Source organism: Corythoichthys intestinalis, chromosome 12 (assembly GCF_030265065.1).
Source record: "Corythoichthys intestinalis isolate RoL2023-P3 chromosome 12, ASM3026506v1, whole genome shotgun sequence".
Lineage (NCBI taxonomy): Eukaryota > Metazoa > Chordata > Actinopteri > Syngnathiformes > Syngnathidae > Corythoichthys > Corythoichthys intestinalis.
Window position 1 is genome coordinate 3,716,427 of NC_080406.1, and position 17,729 is coordinate 3,734,155.

A 17,729-nucleotide genomic window follows, 5' to 3' on the forward strand; every position below is an offset into this window, starting at 1 on the left:
TTTTGGCCGAACCATACATTTTTAGCAAAAAAAAGTTGATTTGGGGGCATTTAAGGGTTACTTCCTGTTTATAGTGGATCACTTCACGTTTATTGTGAGGCATTTCAGGGTCATTTTCTGTTGATCCGGGTCACTTGGATTGGAAATCACTAGGAGTGAATGGAAATTTTTGTCTATTGAAATGAATGGGAAATTTTGGCCATTAGAAATGAATGGGTATGTTTTTGACAAATTTGGCCAAACCGTACATTTTTTGCAAAAACTGTATCGAACTTTTATGCCCCTTACAATTCCTAAATTTTTTGATGGGTAAATAATGTGATTTGGACAAAAATTGTAGTACAAGCAGCATTTTGAAATTTCACTTTTTACCCCTAAATACTGCGTTTTTGGGCGAATGGCAATTCTGGGGTTGCCAAACGAAAAGTCACATGAGAATTCCGGTCGTTTTGGTGACAGAATCAAAGGAATATTATAGATACTAGCTTTTGCATGACATGCAAGGCTACCATCAATTAGTGAACTCATCTTTTCACCCACACATATCAGCATTCTAAGCCATATGCAGAAACATCTGCGCCCATCTATAAAACACACACAGCTGCAACAGCAAGAACTGGAAGCACCTTAGGGTGTCTGCACTACTCTAGTATCACTACTATCGCTCTCTTTCTGTAAGATAATGTGACAGGCTGTCAATCAACCCGGAGCCCAAGGGGTGCTGTAGCGACAAGAAGGTTTTAGGCGCAACACGTTTGTGAACATCACTGGCAACAGCGGGGATCACACTGAAGACCAGGTCTCACACATCTTTTTTTTTTTTTCAACAAATCTACCACTATGTATTTTGACCTCTTGGATGGAAGTTGTTGCTGGGCATATATCAGATAATCCAAACATCCATTCAATTTTCCTGCCCAGGGGCTTACAACGGGCAAGCTGCTGGCTGGGTGCTGCCACTCTTCCACTCTAAATCGTGATGTGTTGTGATAGCTCTGTCATTTAAGAGGCCAAAGACACCTGTGGAGGCGAAGGGTTAAGTTGATGGAATAGGACAGGACTTAATATCTGTGTCTGGCTCAAGGCAGGCAAGAGTTGTTATAACGTTAAGTACATGTGCACACTTTGTGATGAATAGTGGCCATACACCAGAGGTGGGTAGTAACCAGTTTGTTTTTGGCAGCTCTTTTAATCTTCGTCTTAGTCTATTAGATGAAAATACTTACTCGTCCTAGTCACATTTTAGTCATTTCAAAATCTGTTTGTTTTCATCTAGTTTTTGTTAATGAAAACTAATTTTGTCGTGTTTTCGTCGACAGTTACTCAAAATGTTTTCGTCTGCAAAATTAAAGTTTTAGTTCCAAAACAAGTAAGTAAACCAAGGTTTTCAACAATTTCAAATAAACATTGTCAGACGAGCATACAGAGGGGCAAATAAGTATTTAGTCAACCACCAATTGTGCAAGTTCTCCGACTTGAAAAGATTTGGTCACCTACAAACAAGCAAGATTTCTGGCTGTCAAAGAGGTCTAACTTCTTCTAACGAGGTCTAACGAGGCTCCATTCGTTACCTGTATTAATGGCAGCTGTTTTAACTCATTATCGGGATAAAAGACACCTGTCCACAATCTTAGTCAGTCACACTCCAAACTCCACTATGGCCAAGACCAAAGAGCTGTCGAAGGACACCAGAGACAAAATTGTAGACCTGCACCAGGCTTAGAAGACTGAATCTGCAATAGGTAAAATGCTTGGTGTAAAGAAATCAACTGTGGGAGCAATTATTAGACAATGGAAGACTTACAAGACCACTGATAATTTCCCTCAATCTAGGGCTCCATGCAAGATCTCACCCCGTGGCGTCAAAATGATAACAAGAATGGTGAGCAAAAATCCCAGAACCACACGGGGGGACCTTGTGAATGGCCTACAGAGAGCTGGGACCACAGTAACAAAGGCTACTATCAGTAACACAATGCGCCGCCAAATCCTGCACTGCCAGACGTATCCCCCTGCTGAAGAAAGTACACGTCCAGGCCCGTCTGTGGTTCGCTAGAGAGCATTTGGATGATCCACAAGACGACTGGGAGAAAGTGTTATGGTCAGATGAAACCAAAATAGAACTTTTTGGTAGAAACACAGGTTCTCGTGTTTGGAGGAGAAAGAATACTGAATTGCATCTGAAGAACACCATACCCACTGTGAAGCATGGGGGTGGAAACATCATGCTATGGGGCTGTTTTTCTGCAAAGGGACCAGGATGACTGATCTGTGTAAAGGAAAAAAATGAATGGGGCCATGTATCGAGAGATTTTGAGTGAAAATCTCCTTCCGCCAGCAAGGGCTTTGAAGATGAGACATGGCTGGGTCTTTCAGCAGGACAATGATCCCAAACACACAGCCAGGGCAATAAAATAGTGGCTTCGTAAGAAGCATTTCAAGGTCCTGGCGTGGCCTAGCCAGTCTCCAGATCTCAACCCCATAGAAAATCTGTGGAGGGAGTTGAAAGTCATTGTTGCCCAACGACAGCCCCAAAACATCACTGCTCTGAAGAGTTACAGAAAACGTTTGGCCTCCGTTATTGCCAACAAAGGGTACATAACAAAGTATTGAGATTAACTTTTGGTATAGACCAAATACTTATTTTCCACCATGATTTGCAAATAAATTCGTTAAAAATCAAACAATGTGATTTTCTGTTTTTTTTTTTTCTCCCCACATTCTGTCTCTCATGGTTGAGGTTTACCCATGTTGACAATTACAGGCCTCTCTAATATTTTCAAGTGGGAGAACTTGCACAATTAGTGGTTGACTAAATACTTATTTGCCACACTGTATATAAATGTTCAGATATTAAGATTTGAATGAGGCAAAATAACATGCTTTTTCTCTCAAACATATTGTTATAATCATTTGTTTCAGATGTACTGTAATTTTTTTTTCTGTATAAAAATTGTGTTCAAAATGTCTTTTTTTCAAACTTGAGTCTTGAAAAAGAGGGGGTCGTCTTATAATCAGGGCCGTCTTATATTCAGGCCAATACAGTTTTATATACAATGAGATTTCTGTATTTTTTTTAGAATGTCTCTCACACTGGACGAGCACTCCCCATGCAAATTTCAAACCATTTAGAAGTGGGAGAACTTGCAAAATCGCATGGTGTTCAAATACTTATTTTTCTCACTGTATAAGATTTAGCGGGTAAGACCTGGCTTGAGATAGCAAACCCATCGCTATATAGATAATAGTAAAAAGTGTGCGGTCGGCACATGTGTCAGGACAGCAAAATGTAAATCTGATCCGATCAGATGCCTTCCTGCAGAGGGCCTTGCCTGGTGATCCCGCGATGGACCGCGGTCCCCCAGGTGCTCTTCTTGATGCGAGAGCCCTTATCAGAGCAGATCACCATCTCCACCTGGTTGTCTTTCGGCCTCACATGGAGAAAGAAAGAATCCTTTGGCAGATGGAGGAGTCGTCTAAGGCTACGTCTACAGTCCCTGACAAAACTCTTGTCGCTTATCCATTTTGTAGCAACAATTGCTAATAACTAGGGCTGTCAAAATTATCGCGTTAACGCGAGGTAATTAATTTTAAAAATTAATCACGTTAAAATATTTGACGCAATTAACGCACATGTCCCGCTCAGACAGTATTCTGCCTTTTGGTAAGTTTTACAGCAAGGCTTTTTGTGCTGTCTAACAGCGAACTCTTGTGGTCGCTTTGCGACATGGTTTATTGTTTTCTTGCTAGTTCAAAATGGCTGCACGACGTCTCAGGCTGACGCCTACGTTGTAATGCTGTGCTTATATGATCCTTGGACAAGATTTGTCCGTAAGTATGGTTGTTGTAAAGAATGTACATATTATGTTAGTAAGCGAAATGTTCTATTTTTTGTATCAGACGCTTTTTATTTATGTTTAGTGAACCTGTATAGCGTGCTAAGCTAATGTTGTTGCTAATGCAATGCTTGTGTACTTTTTTTTTTGTAGTTTTACGACAGTCTAAAGAGGACAATGGTTTGAGGCTATTTTATTAATAAATCAGATGAAAAAGGAAGAAGTATGATTATTAAGGCGTCGTTCACTAGCTGTCTAGCTTTGGAAAAAGTAGACGCTTCAGAGTAAGGACAGCATAGACAGATTTAAATGACAGTAGAGTGAAATGCCCACTACAGTCCTTATGTACCGTATGTTGAATGTATATATCCATCTTGTGTCTTATCTTTCCATTCCAACAATTTATTTTACAGAATATATATATAATTTACAGAAAAATATGGCATATTTTATAGATGGTTTGAATTGCGATTAATTACAATTAATTAATTTTTAAGCTGTAATTAACTCGATTAAAATTTTTAATCGTTTGACAGCCCGACTAATAACCTAACTTTTAATGATTCAATAGGTTTCAGAAATGGCTCATATGAAAACTAAGCCCCTCCCAAATGATGTCGAATGTACAGAAATGTATTTCTTTCACTGAAAAAAGAAGACATTAAGTTCAAATTTTGGCAAGATAAAAGTTTTGTCGCCTACAGAAAGTAGTGTGAAAATTGAAAAAAAAAGTACTTCAAATACAAAAATATGTTACAAAACATAAGCGAATTAAGTAGTGTTGCTGTGAGATCCAAATCCAATATTTTGTATGACTTCCATGGGCTTCGGCAAGGATTCATACAATTTATTGATGAAGTCATCAGGAACATCAAAGAAAGCAGTCTTGCGTGCCTCCCAGAGTTCATCCAAATTCTTGGGTTTCGTCTTCCATGCTTCCTCTTTTATCCTACCCCAGACATGCTCAATGATGTTCATGTCTGGTGACTGGGCTGGCCAGTCCTGGAGGATCTTGATCTTCTTTGCCTTGAAGAACTTTGGGGTAGTGATCGAAGTATGCGATGGAGAACCATCCTGCTGCAGAATTTGTCCCTTTTTATGGTTAGGAATGTAAGAGGTAGCTAAGATTTGTTGATCTTTCAGACTCCTGCGTCGTAAAGTCGAAATCACCGAAATCAAGTCGAGTGCATCGTAACCCGGGGACTACCTGTGTAGTAGGGGTGTGACAAAATATCGAAATGGTGATATATCGTGATACTTTGTATCCCAAAAGGTTATCAATATGCTCCTGGCAAGAATCGAGATATCGTTTTAAAAAGGTGTCAATGTTTAAAAAAAATAAAATAAAAAAAGGAACCCACAAGTTACTACCAAATTCTTCCACCATAATAGTGTCTCAGGTAACTCAAAGGCTGCCATTGACGGTGCTCGACGCCCTATCCATGTAGACTGGGAACGTTCGTTCATTCGAAATAGGGCTGCAGCGATCGATTATTTTAGTAGTCGATTAATCGACGAACTATTTAGTTCAAATAATCGAGTCATCGGATAAGGAACATAAAAAGTTAAAATACTTGAGCCGAACCTCACACGGTGTATATACAGTGCCTTGCAAAAGTATTCGGCCCCCTTGAACCTTGCAACCTTTCGCCACATTTCAGGCTTCAAACATAAAGATGTAAAATTGTAATTTTTTGTCAAGAATCAACAACAAGTGGGACACAATCGTGAAGTGGAACAAAATGTATTGGATAATTTAGACTTTTTTAACAAATAAAAAACTGAAAAGTGGGGCGTGCAATATTATTCGGCCCCCTTGCGTTAATACTTTGCAGCGCCACCTTTTGCTCCAATTACAGCTGCAAGTCGCTTGGGGTATGTTTCTATCAGTTTTGCACTCGAGAGACTGACATTCTTGCCCATTCTTCCTTGCAAAACAACTCGAGCTCAGAGAGGTTGGATGGAGAGTGTTTGTGAACAGCAGTCTTCAGCTCTTTCCACAGATTCTCGATTGGATTCAGGTCTGGACTTTGACTTGGCCATTTTAACACCTGGATACGTTTATTTTTGAACCATTCCACTGTAGATTTGGCTTTATTTTTTGGATCATTGTCCTGTTGGAAGATAAATCTCCGTCCCAGTGTCAGGTCTTGTGCAGATACCATCAGGTTTTCTTCCAGAATGTTCCTGTATTTGGCTGCATCCATCTTCCCATCAATTTTAACCATCTTCCCTGTCCCTGCTGAAGAAAAGCAGGCCCAAATCATGATGCTGCCACCACCATGTTTGACAGTGGGGATGGTGTGTTCAGGGTGATGAGCTGTGTTGCTTTTACGCCAAACATATCGTTTTGCATTGTGGCCAAAAAGTTCCATTTTGGTTTCATCTGACCAGAGCACCTTCTTCCACATGTTTGGTGTGTCTCCCAGGTGGCTTGTGGCAAACTTTAAACGAGACTTTTTATGGATATCTTTGAGAAATGGCTTTCTTCTTGCCACTCTTCCATAAAGGCCAGATTTGTGCAGTGTACGACTGATTGTTGTCCTATGGACAGACTCTCCCACCTCAGCTGTAGATCTCTGCAGTTCATCCAGAGTGATCATGGTCCTCTTGGCTGCATCTCTGATCAGTTTTCTCCTTGTCTGAGAAGAAAGTTTGGAAGGACGGCCGGGTCTTGGTAGATTTGCAGTGGTCTGATGCTCCTTCCATTTCAATATGATGGCTTGCACAGTGCTCCTTGAGATGTTTAAAGCTTGGGAAATCTTTTTGTATCCAAATCCGGCTTTAAACTTCTCCACAACAGTATCTCGGACCTGTCTGGTGTGTTCCTTGGTTTTCATAATGCTCTCTGCACTTTAAACAGAACCCTGAGACTATCACAGAGCAGGTGCATTTATACAGAGACTTGATTACACACATGGGATTCTATTTATCATCATCGGTCATTTAGGACAACATTGGATCATTCAGAGATCCTCACTGAACTTCTGGAGTGAGTTTGCGGCACTGAAAGTAAAGGGGCCGAATAATATTGCACGCCCCACTTTTCAGTTTTTTATTTGTTAAAAAAGTTTAAATTATCCAATAAATGTTGTTCCACTTCACGATTGTGTCCCACTTGTTGTTGATTCTTGACAAAAAAATTAAATTTCATATCTTTATGTTTGAAGCCTGAAATGTGGCGAAAGGTTGCAAGATTCAAGGGGGCCGAATACTTTTGCAAGGCACTGTACATACACAAGTGTTAACAACAACCGTAATAAAGTGCTTGTGTAGCCTAATCCGTTTCCACCAATATTTATTATTTATTTTATTCCATGGACGGCATGGAGGGTTCCCCAGCTGCTGCAGTTATCTGAGTTGTGCGAATGCACGCAGCAAAGCAAAACGTCTGGACTCATTTATCCGTTCAATTGGCTGACATACTGACCTGTGATCAGCAGAGATAGTTAGCTCTGATTGGTTCAAATGTGCATGTTTTCTGGAACAGCAAAAAAAAAAAATTAATGCGACAAAAAAAGGGCAATGCAACATAAAATGGATCAAATCTTTAAGAGCAACGAAATGTTGAGGAGGCTTATTTATCATAATTAGTTTTATTTGCTCTAATGGGGAAGTTCAGAACATCTTAGCTGTCAATGTGCACTTTGGACTTATATTTGTTCATTTATGTTAGGCTACTTATTCATTTCCTCATGATTTAATAAAGTTAATGCGCGAAGCTCAAAATATATTCCATTTCACACTGCAAGATATAAGTCATTTGTACTTATTTTTCTGAATGTACAGTATATGGAAGATGATGAATGGATGGATGTTACTTATATCTTTACTATTCAAAAAAAAAAAGTAAATGTTTACATCAATTTACATTATTTCAATTTCAATATACATCCTATGCTCTTAAGGCAGTACTTCTCAAATATTGGGGCGAGCGCCCCCAGGGGGGCGCGGAGCGATGCTGGGGGTGGCGCATGTGACCTTGGGGAACATACCTTTTTGCCGTATTAGAATAAAGTGTAATTGCACATCCGCTGAGTGGGTGGCAGTGGCGCTCTCATTTTCAGCATAAACGCAGTATTTTTGTACCAAACAAGAGAACACAGCAAAGAGCACTAGAGATATGAAAAGCTAAGATGAAGAAATATGATGAAGCATATGTAGCATTTGGCTTTTGGCTTTGACTTTTAGTACAGTGAGAGACGTGGAAAGACCAGTCTGTTTACTTAGTCTGAAAATGTTCGCAGCGGACAGCAGGAATAGTTTTTTTTCCCCAGTGAAAACGTGCCAAATATTGCAAACAATCGTCCCACTTTGTCAGTGTTACATCAGTAAACCAGCGAGCACTGTCAGCATCACATAAGGAGGCATACCAATTTGCTCAATGCAAAATAACCAAACACCAAAGCAATGGAGCTGATACTGCGTGCAGCAAAAATGAAAACTGTCTCTCCGTCCAATGACACTGTTGTTTTTGTTCTATTATTATTATTATTATTTTAGTCTGATAGTTTGGCATGTTGTCCTCTCAAGTTAATGTTGCTAATCAATTTGAATTTATGATTATTTATTTATTTTATTTTTTTTCAGTGTCAAATGGTCAAAAGATGTATCTTGACTCTATTTTTAGTTTAAAAAAATTTTTTTTTTTTTTTTTACTTTTTTTCGTCTTTAATATTAAAAATGACACAATGTTATGCAGATGTGTACTTATATTAATAAGAATTTTATAGACAGATGATACTACAGTAGATTTACAGTGGCATCAGAGAGTTGGGGGGGGGGGGAGCAGAACGTTTACGTCTTCCTGGAGGGGGCATAACAGAAAATAATTGAGAAGCACTGTCTTAAGGAGTTAAAATTGAGATTTGGCATTTGGTGTGTAAGGAAATGAGGGAAAATACAAATTAGGAGATGGAGGTTGAAGCTATTGCTGTTTTTGTTAACTTTTATTTTGCAAATCATTGAAAAAATACAATTTTGAATGAAAATCAGTTTTTGCATGTGTTGCAGAAATAACTGTGCTAAAATTGTTTTCTTTGCATTTCAGTAGTTTAAGAGGTTTGATGCCACCCCCCCCCCCCAAATAAAATAAATAAATTAGGGCTGTCAAAATTATCGCGTTAACGGGCGGTAATTAATTTTTCTAATTAATCACGTTAAAATATTTGACGCAATTAGCGCACATGGCCTGCTCAGACAGGTTTAAATGACAGTAAAGTGAAATGCCCACATGTTGTGTTTTATGGAGTTTTGCCGCCCTCTGCTGGCGCTTGGGTGCGACTGATTTTATAGGCTTCAGCATTGTGTAAGTAATTATTGACATCAACAATGGCGGGCTACTAGTTTATTTTTGATTGGAATTTTTACAAATTTTATCAAAACGAAAACATTAAGAGGGGTTTTAATATAACATTTCTATAACCTGTACTAACATTTATCTTTTAAGAACTACAAGTCTTTCTATCCATGGATCGCTTTAAGAGAATGTTAATAATGTTAATGCCATCTTGTTGATTTATTGTTATAATAAACAAATACAGTACTTATGTACCGTATGTTGAATGTATATATCCGTCTTGTGTCTTATCTTTCCATTCCAACAATAATTTACAGAAAAATATGGCATATTTTATAGATGGTCTGAATTGCGATTAATTACGATGAATTAATTTTTAAGCTGTAATTAACACGAGTAAAAATTTTAATCGTTTGACAGCCCCAAAATAAATAGAATTTCTGGCTCTGTGGTGACCCTCACGTCGGGGAGTTCCGGCAAGAAATTCTAGCCACTTTTACCCCTGGTTACATGTACTGCAAGTCCAGTGCGGTTGCCGTAACATTTATTCCCAACCACACGGCGACGAGATGAATGGTCCACCGCAGCCAACTCGAGGAAAGCCTGTGAGCCGCTCCCTCGTTAATGAGCTGTGAAAGCGAGCGAGTCAGTTCGTCCTGGTCAGAGTTGCGTCACTGCAGCCTTTACAGCCGAGGAACATGGAGAATAGCGAACATTAATGAGGGGCAAAGCAGCAGGTAGGGAAAGCTGCTTTTCAAGAGTCAAACTGGATGTCCAATGAAGTGACATATTCTAAAAATAATGATGGATGAATGCAAAATCAGCATTCTACTGTCAAGCAATTTGTACTTTTGCACAGCTTCTTAAAAAGTGATATGCTTGTCTCTTATAAAGTGGAAATAAAATACTAATGCAATACTGGCTAAGTGTATGCAGTGGCATTCCAAGCTTACATGGTGCCCTGGGCGACATGACGCTTTGTCCCCCCCCCCCCCCCCCCCCAAAAAAAAAAAAAAAATACAAAAATGGTTGACCCACAAAATACAGCGCATTTAATATCACAAAAATTTATAAAATATTGTAGAAATAATAAAGAAAGTGTGGAAGGTTTTACTTGTGACTAGTTGGCTCAGATGTGTTGATCACTATAAGTGTCTCCGGTTAGAGAGGTTCTGGCCTCTTGTGCAGGTGTGCATGCATATACACACTAGGGCTGGGCAATATGGCCTTAAAGTGATCCTCGATCTTTAAGACAAGTAATTCTTAAAAGATAAATATTAGTATGAGTCATAATCATTTGATATTAAAACCCCTCTTAATGTTTTCGTTTTAATAAAATTTGTAAAATTATTTAAGTTATAGGTTGCCATTCTTGTTACGTCGCAGTGCGTGACGTCACCGGGCCGAACTTCCAGCGTGTCACTCTTAGCTACCCCAACATGTCGTCGGTTCTGCCCTTCCAATTTGAACCAGATCGGAAAAGTGAAGAGCAGGACAGCACTGTCGGTCGTTCGCAAGACGAGCAGCAAAGGCAAAATGAGAACAGGAAATACAGTACCTTATAAGAGAAGAATTGGGCAAAACTGGTGATGTACTCGCTGCAAGTGCGTCTCAATGATAACGGGGCAGAGAGTGTATGCTGTTGAGAACACCGGTTTTTGTTGGCAGATCGCCAAGGTAACATATTGCGTTTTCAAACTCATCCCAGTATAATTATGTAGACTGTTAGTGTCCAGAGCTGTCGTATGCTTTACATACAGTACAAGCCAACAGTTTGACAGGAACAAATCCTGGAATCGAGTGTAATCCATGTCTTGTACATTGTAACGCGTGGTAGGTAGGATACATGCATAAAAGTACTAAAAAGGGGAGAAGCTTCCACTTATTAGAGGTGCACGATAATTATCGGTTCGATAATAGGAATTATGACGTCAGCCCAATAAATCCGATAACATATTATCGGCCCTATTAATATTTTGGCACGGTGTTGGATTGGGATTTGTGCGTTTGTTTCCACTCCTGTTTTTCCAGTATGCAAAGTTTTGTTACTGTCTTTGTTTTGTTCATTATAATAATGTTCATGTCATCATGCAAATTCTGGTTCGGTCAAAGGAAAATCTAAGCTGAATCAACCACTAGTATTTTTGACCTACAGGTGTTCAAAAACTCAGGTGAATATACATTGAAAAATTATATATATATTATCGATTATCGTATCGGTATCGGCCTTGAGGAGCAGGAAGTTATCGATATCGGTTTCAAAAAATGGATATCGTGCACCCCTACCACTTATGCACATTTATTCAAACAAAAAATAATATTTTCACCTTGACCACACGTCACTCGGGAGCTCAGCGGTACGCACACATGCGTTCCCAGACGAACTCCAACATAAAAGTAAGGTCCATGTCAGAGTCACTGTCGTCACTGTAGTGCGCCATAGTGCTTTAATTATTTGGTATGATTTGGGGAAAACTCCCACGAAGAATAGTCAAGATAGCAATAGTAATCCAAATCCGCGTTTTTTCACTCGCTCGAAGATCCAGGAATCACACCGATCTCATGGCAATGTTGCAACTGCGATCAGGCCGTCGAATCCACAAAATAGACTGATCCCAAAATCCCAAACCAAAATTGCAGCCGCAGTGGGACCGTCGGATCCAGAAATTAGACGGATCCCTTACTTGACTGAGGATCCAGGAAAAATGTTCGGGCGCCAGTTGTAACGCGTGGTAGGTAGGATACGAGCATACAGGGACCAAAATGGGGAGAAGCTTCCACTTATGCACATCACTTCACAAAAAAATAATAAGTCCACCTTGACCACTCACGTCACTCCACTTGTTACCATTTGACTGGAAATTGCATCCAAAAGCAGCACATCACAGACGCCGACAGATAGTACGGGTTGACACTGTGTTACCCTCGGACTGCAGGACAGCTTTCATTGAAATATCTCGTCACTTTTTTCATTTCCGTCCAGATCCAGGGAGGTTAGCCACAGTGGCATGGGTTTTACAGTTACTGATGACACTGCGCACGGTAGACACAGGAAGATTCAAGTCTTTGGAGATGGAGTTGTAGCCTTGAGATTGCCTATGCTTCCTCACAATTTTGCTTCTCAAGTCCTCAGACAGTTCTTTGGTGTTCTTTCGTTTCTCCATGCTCAATGTACAAGGGCACAGGTTGAGTCAACTTTAATCCATTTTAACTGGCTGCAAGTTGATTTAGTTATTGCCACCACCTGTTATATGCCACAGGTAAGTAACAGGTGCTGTTAATTACACAAATTCGAGAAGTATGACATGATTTTTCAAAGGGTGCCAATACTTTTGTCCGGCCCATTTTTGGAGTTTTGTGTAAAATGATGATTCAATTTTTTCCCCCATTGTCTTTTTTGTTTTTTCATTGCAAGTAAAATCAATGAAGATTATTACTACCAAAGCATTTGTAATTGCAATCATTTTCTGGGAGAAATTGAGCATTATCTGACAGAGTTGCAGGCGTGCCAATACTTTTGGCCAGAAGTGTATGACAGAGCCTTAATGGCCAATATCCATAAAAGTGATGTTTGCACATTTGTTTTGATATGTTTTGATTTCAACAATAAATATAGTGGTGCAATATAGACACTTTTTGCTTACCTTTAGTTGAAGTTGTTTCCTTATTTTTTTGACAGAATGTTCATTGGAAAACCTTAAAGTTGTTACATTTATCATTATTAAACAATCTAGTGGGGCATCACAATACAATTAGCCATATAATGTTAAGTCCACGACTGCATATATCAATATCGGTTTTAATCTGGGTATCCGATTTTTGGAGTTGGACAATATCAGGATATCGGTTAAAAAGTCATTATTGGACAACTCCACGTACAATTTGTGTGTGTGTCAAACTTTCAGCAGTTGGGCATGTGATGGGGGAAAATATTGCATTATGCTTTTGTGATGTATGATAGCTTCTGTGACATAGATTGTAACAACTTCTATTGTTTTTATGTCTGTGAACAACTTATATTGTTTTTCACCTTGTTCCCATAGTTAGGAGACCCGCTTTGTCACGTTCCGCCGCTGGTCAGAATTTGTTTTGTTGCAGAGCCGGCTGTGGGGGCGTGCCGGCGTCGCACCTGCAGCTAATCCCTGCTCATCAGCGATAGTATATAAACGCAGGCCATCCAAGAGAAGAACGCCGAGATATTTTCTTGCTGGTCGCCATCCACATATACTGCTTTCGAGTCGCGTTGTATTTGCTCTCTGGTTCGTCTGACGTCTTAGTTCTGTGATCCTCTACCTTGTGCAGGTATTGAGTGTATTTTTGTTTGTCTTTTGGCGCTCTGCCCTCCGCTCAGTTTTCGCGTTTTTTTGATCCCCGTCGACCTATTTTGTCACGGACCCCTTTTGTTATTCCCTTGTTACCGCGTTCACGTGTTTTTTAATTTTGTGATTAATAAATCCCCGAACGCATCCTCTTTGTTGTCTGTTTTGGGTCCAGTCGTTTCTCCGCATTCGCGGATCCTTAACAGAATATCTCGGCCATAACTATGGACCCTGCAGACAGCGAGCCAGGACAGAACGCTAACTCGCACGATCTTGTTTTAAGTGAGATCATGTCGGCGATAAGAGCCCTTACAGTTAATATGTGCTCTCTTGAGGCACGGGTGGATCAGGTTTGCGCTTACCGTTCCGCTTCACCTGCGACCGCGGCGTCTGCGCACGTTCCCCTCGTGGCGCCGTCTGCCCCGGCTTCCATTCCGTTGCGTGAGCCAAACATTCCGCACCCGCCACGCTATGGGGGGGAACCCGGCTCGTGCGGGCAGTTTCTCCATCAATGTTCACTAGTTTTTGACCAACAACCACTCACGTACTCCTCAGATAGATCCAGAGTAGCGTTCGTTATGAGCCTCCTAACCGGAAAAGCGGCAGCGTGGTCCATGGCAATCAGCAACCAGTACCCCGAAGTTCGTAACTCCTTTCTTGAATTCGTCGGGGAGATGAGGAGGGTTTTCGATCACCCCATTCGGGGTAAGGAGGCTGGCAGTCGCCTGCTAGACCTAACTCAGGGCAAACTTTCCGTCGCAGACTATTCGGTCTCATTCCGCATTCTCGCTGCGGAGAGCGGCTTTGATGACGCAGCTTTACGCTGTATATTCCGGAGGGGGCTAAATCCGCTTGTGAAGGACGAACTAGCCGCCCGCGATGAAGCAGCGGATTTGGAGGACCTTATTGGACTTGCGGTACGTTTGGACAATCGACTTCGAGAGCGAGAGCGCGAGAGAGGCGTCGAGTGGCACGGCCGGTCAACAAATGCAGTCATCGGGAGGGCTGCCCCAGCGGCGCGCATTGCTGTCTCCCGTCCGGCTTCCCTTCCTTCGTCGGACCCTGAATGGCAGCCAACGACTGACGAGGAACCTATGCAGCTCGGCGGGAAGAGACTCACCGCAAGGGAGCGCCACCGACGCATGGCATCGCGGCTCTGCTTGTACTGCGGAGAACCTGGCCATCACGTCGCTTCCTGCCCCACGAATCCCCGTGCAGCCTCCGGCGGCCATCTTGCCCAGGTACCGACATCAGACAGTGGCCACGCAGCGAGGTTTTTCCCCTCTAGTGGCACACCACCACCTCAATGTGAGTACCCGCACACGGCTACTAAGACTGCCAAACAGCTCAAGAACACGAGACTACAATTACCAGGGATTATTACGGGGGGAGAGCGCAGTTGCAAGGTAACTGTTTTAGTCGACTCGGGGGCTGATGACTGTTTCGTGGATTATTCAGTCATAGACACACTTGGTGGTTCTCTAATTAAATTGAAGGAGCCCCGGGAGGTACGGGACCTTAACGGAGACTTGATTTCAACCATAACACATGAGACTGACGTTCTCACCTTGGTGGTATCTGGTAACCACAGTGAGCGTCGGCCCTTTTTTGTTATGCCCACCAAATTGGCTCCGGTTGTTCTTGGTTTAACCTGGCTTAAGCAGCATAATCCAGACATTAACTGGGAGGTCCCCAGAATAGATAACTGGAGTGTCCATTGTCACTCTCATTGCTTGCGTGCGGCCTCAGCTTCCCCGGGAGCATTTGTGTCTCGTAAACCAACACCAATTGACTTGTCTTTAGTACCCAGTGAATATCATGACCTCAAGTTGGTTTTTAGCAAGGACCTAGCACAGTCACTTCCACCACATCGCCCCTATGATTGTTCCATTGATCTGATTCCCAACTCTAAATTGCCCTCCTCTAGACTGTATCAGGTGTCCAAGCCGGAGCAGGAGGCCCTTAATGAGTACATAACATCGTCTCTCGCGGCCGGGCTAATCAGACCGTCCAAATCCCCTTTGGGGGCGGGTTTTTTTTTCATTGATAAGAAGGATAAATCGCTCCGACCGTGCGTTGATTATAGGGGCCTGAATGAAATAACAATTAAAAACAAGTACCCCCTCCCTCTCCTGGACTCGGCGTTTGCACCTTTGCAGTCCGCAACGGTTTTTACGACTCTAGACTTGCGCAACGCTTACCATTTGGTAAGGATAAGGGAAGGGGACGAGTGGAAGACTGCGTTTAACACCACCAGGGGCCACTTTGAATATTTGGTTATGCCGTTCGGACTAACTAATGCGCCGGCGGTGTTCCAAAATCTGGTTAATGACGTTCTTAGAGATATGATTGGCCGTTTTTGTTTTATATACCTAGATGACATTCTTATTTTTTCCAGAGACCTCGACGAGCACAGACAGCACGTTCGGCTGGTCCTACAGAGGCTGCTCGAGAACCGTTTGTATGTTAAAGCTGAGAAGTGCAAGTTTCATGCACGATCGGTCCAGTTTCTGGGGTTCATTGTGGAGAAGGGCCAGTTGAGAGCTGATCCAGCAAAGATACAGGCTGTGGTCGAGTGGCCTTCTCCGACATCAAGGAAGCCCTTGCAAAGGTTCCTCGGGTTTGCCAACTTCTATCAGCGCTTCATTCGCAACTACAGTCAGAAGGCCGAACCTTTGACAAGGCTTACATCCATAAAGGTTCCATTTAAATGGACCCCAGAGGCCGAGGCTGCTTTTGTAGCACTAAAACAAGCTTTTACGTGTGCCCCTGTTCTCACTCACCCTAATACTGATTTGCCGTTTGTTGTTGAGGTGGATGCCTCAGATTCAGGAGTGGGGGCGGTCCTGTCTCAGCGTTCCCCAGTCGACCAGAGGGTTCACCCCTGCGCCTTCTTCTCACGTCGTCTCAGTCCCGCTGAACAAAATTACGACGTCGGCAACCGGGAGCTGCTGGCCATCGTCCTGGCACTACAGGTGTGGAGGCACTGGTTGGAGGGAACATCGGAGCCGATCGAAATCTTTACAGACCACAAGAACCTGGCATACATCAGGGCAGCCCAACGACTGAACTCCCGTCAAGCGCGCTGGGCCCTCTTCCTCACCCGCTTCAACTTTACCATTACATACCGCCCCGGGTCTCGCAACACCAAGCCGGATGCCTTGTCAAGGATCTTCAGCCCTGTCCACCATGAGTCAGTTCCGGAGCCTATTGTGCCTGCAGTCCGTGTGTTGGGAGCACTGCAGTGGGAGGTGGAGAGGAAGGTCGCCAGGTCCTTACAAGACGGGGCTGTACCAGTCGGGTGCCCAAAGGACAGACTATTCGTGTCTCAGGAACACAAATCAGAGGTCCTACAATGGGGACACGCCTCGAAGGTTGCCTGCCACCCAGGGGTCTCACGGACACAGTTCCTCATCTCCCAGAAGTTCTGGTGGCCTGGGATGAAAGACGAGATCCGAGAATTTGTTCTTGCTTGCTCAGTGTGTGCCCGTAACAAGGCATCCCATTGTGCCCCCTCTGGTTTCCTGCGCCCACTACCGATTCCGTCCCGTCCATGGTCCCACATTGCCTTGGATTTTGTCTCTGGTCTTCCTGTCTCCCGGGGAAAGACCGTGGTGCTGACTGTTGTCGACAGGTTCTCAAAGATGGCACACTTCATACCTCTGCCCAAGCTGCCTACCGCTCTAGAGACTGCAAATATACTCGTCAGGCATGTCTTCCGCATCCATGGCATTCCATCGGACCTGGTGTCTGACAGGGGGCCGCAGTTCGTGTCGCGCGTATGGAAAGCTTTTTGCAAAGCCATGGGTGCTACAGCAAGCTTGTCATCAGGGTACCACCCTCAGACGAACGGCCAGACTGAGCGGGCAAACCAAGATCTGGCAGCTGCTCTTCGGTGCGTCTGCCACCAGCACCCGTCTTCCTGGTCCTACCATATCCCTTGGGTGGAATATGCACACAATACGCTCATCAGCACGGCCACAGGTATGTCGCCTTTTAAGACTGCATATGGCTACCAGCCTCCTGTGTTCCCTACTCAGGAGTCGAATGTCTCCATTCCGTCGGTGCAACAACACCTGAGACGAGCCCATAGAGTCTGGCGAGACGCTCGTGCGGCACTTTCGAGAACGGCAGTGCGCAACCAGCAGTTGGCTGATCGCTTCCGGAGACCGGCCCCTCAGTACCAGCCGGGCCAGAAGGTTTGGCTCTCGACTAAGGACTTGAACGTTGCTGGGGTCGCCAAGAAGCTGGGTCCCCGTTTCATTGGACCGTATG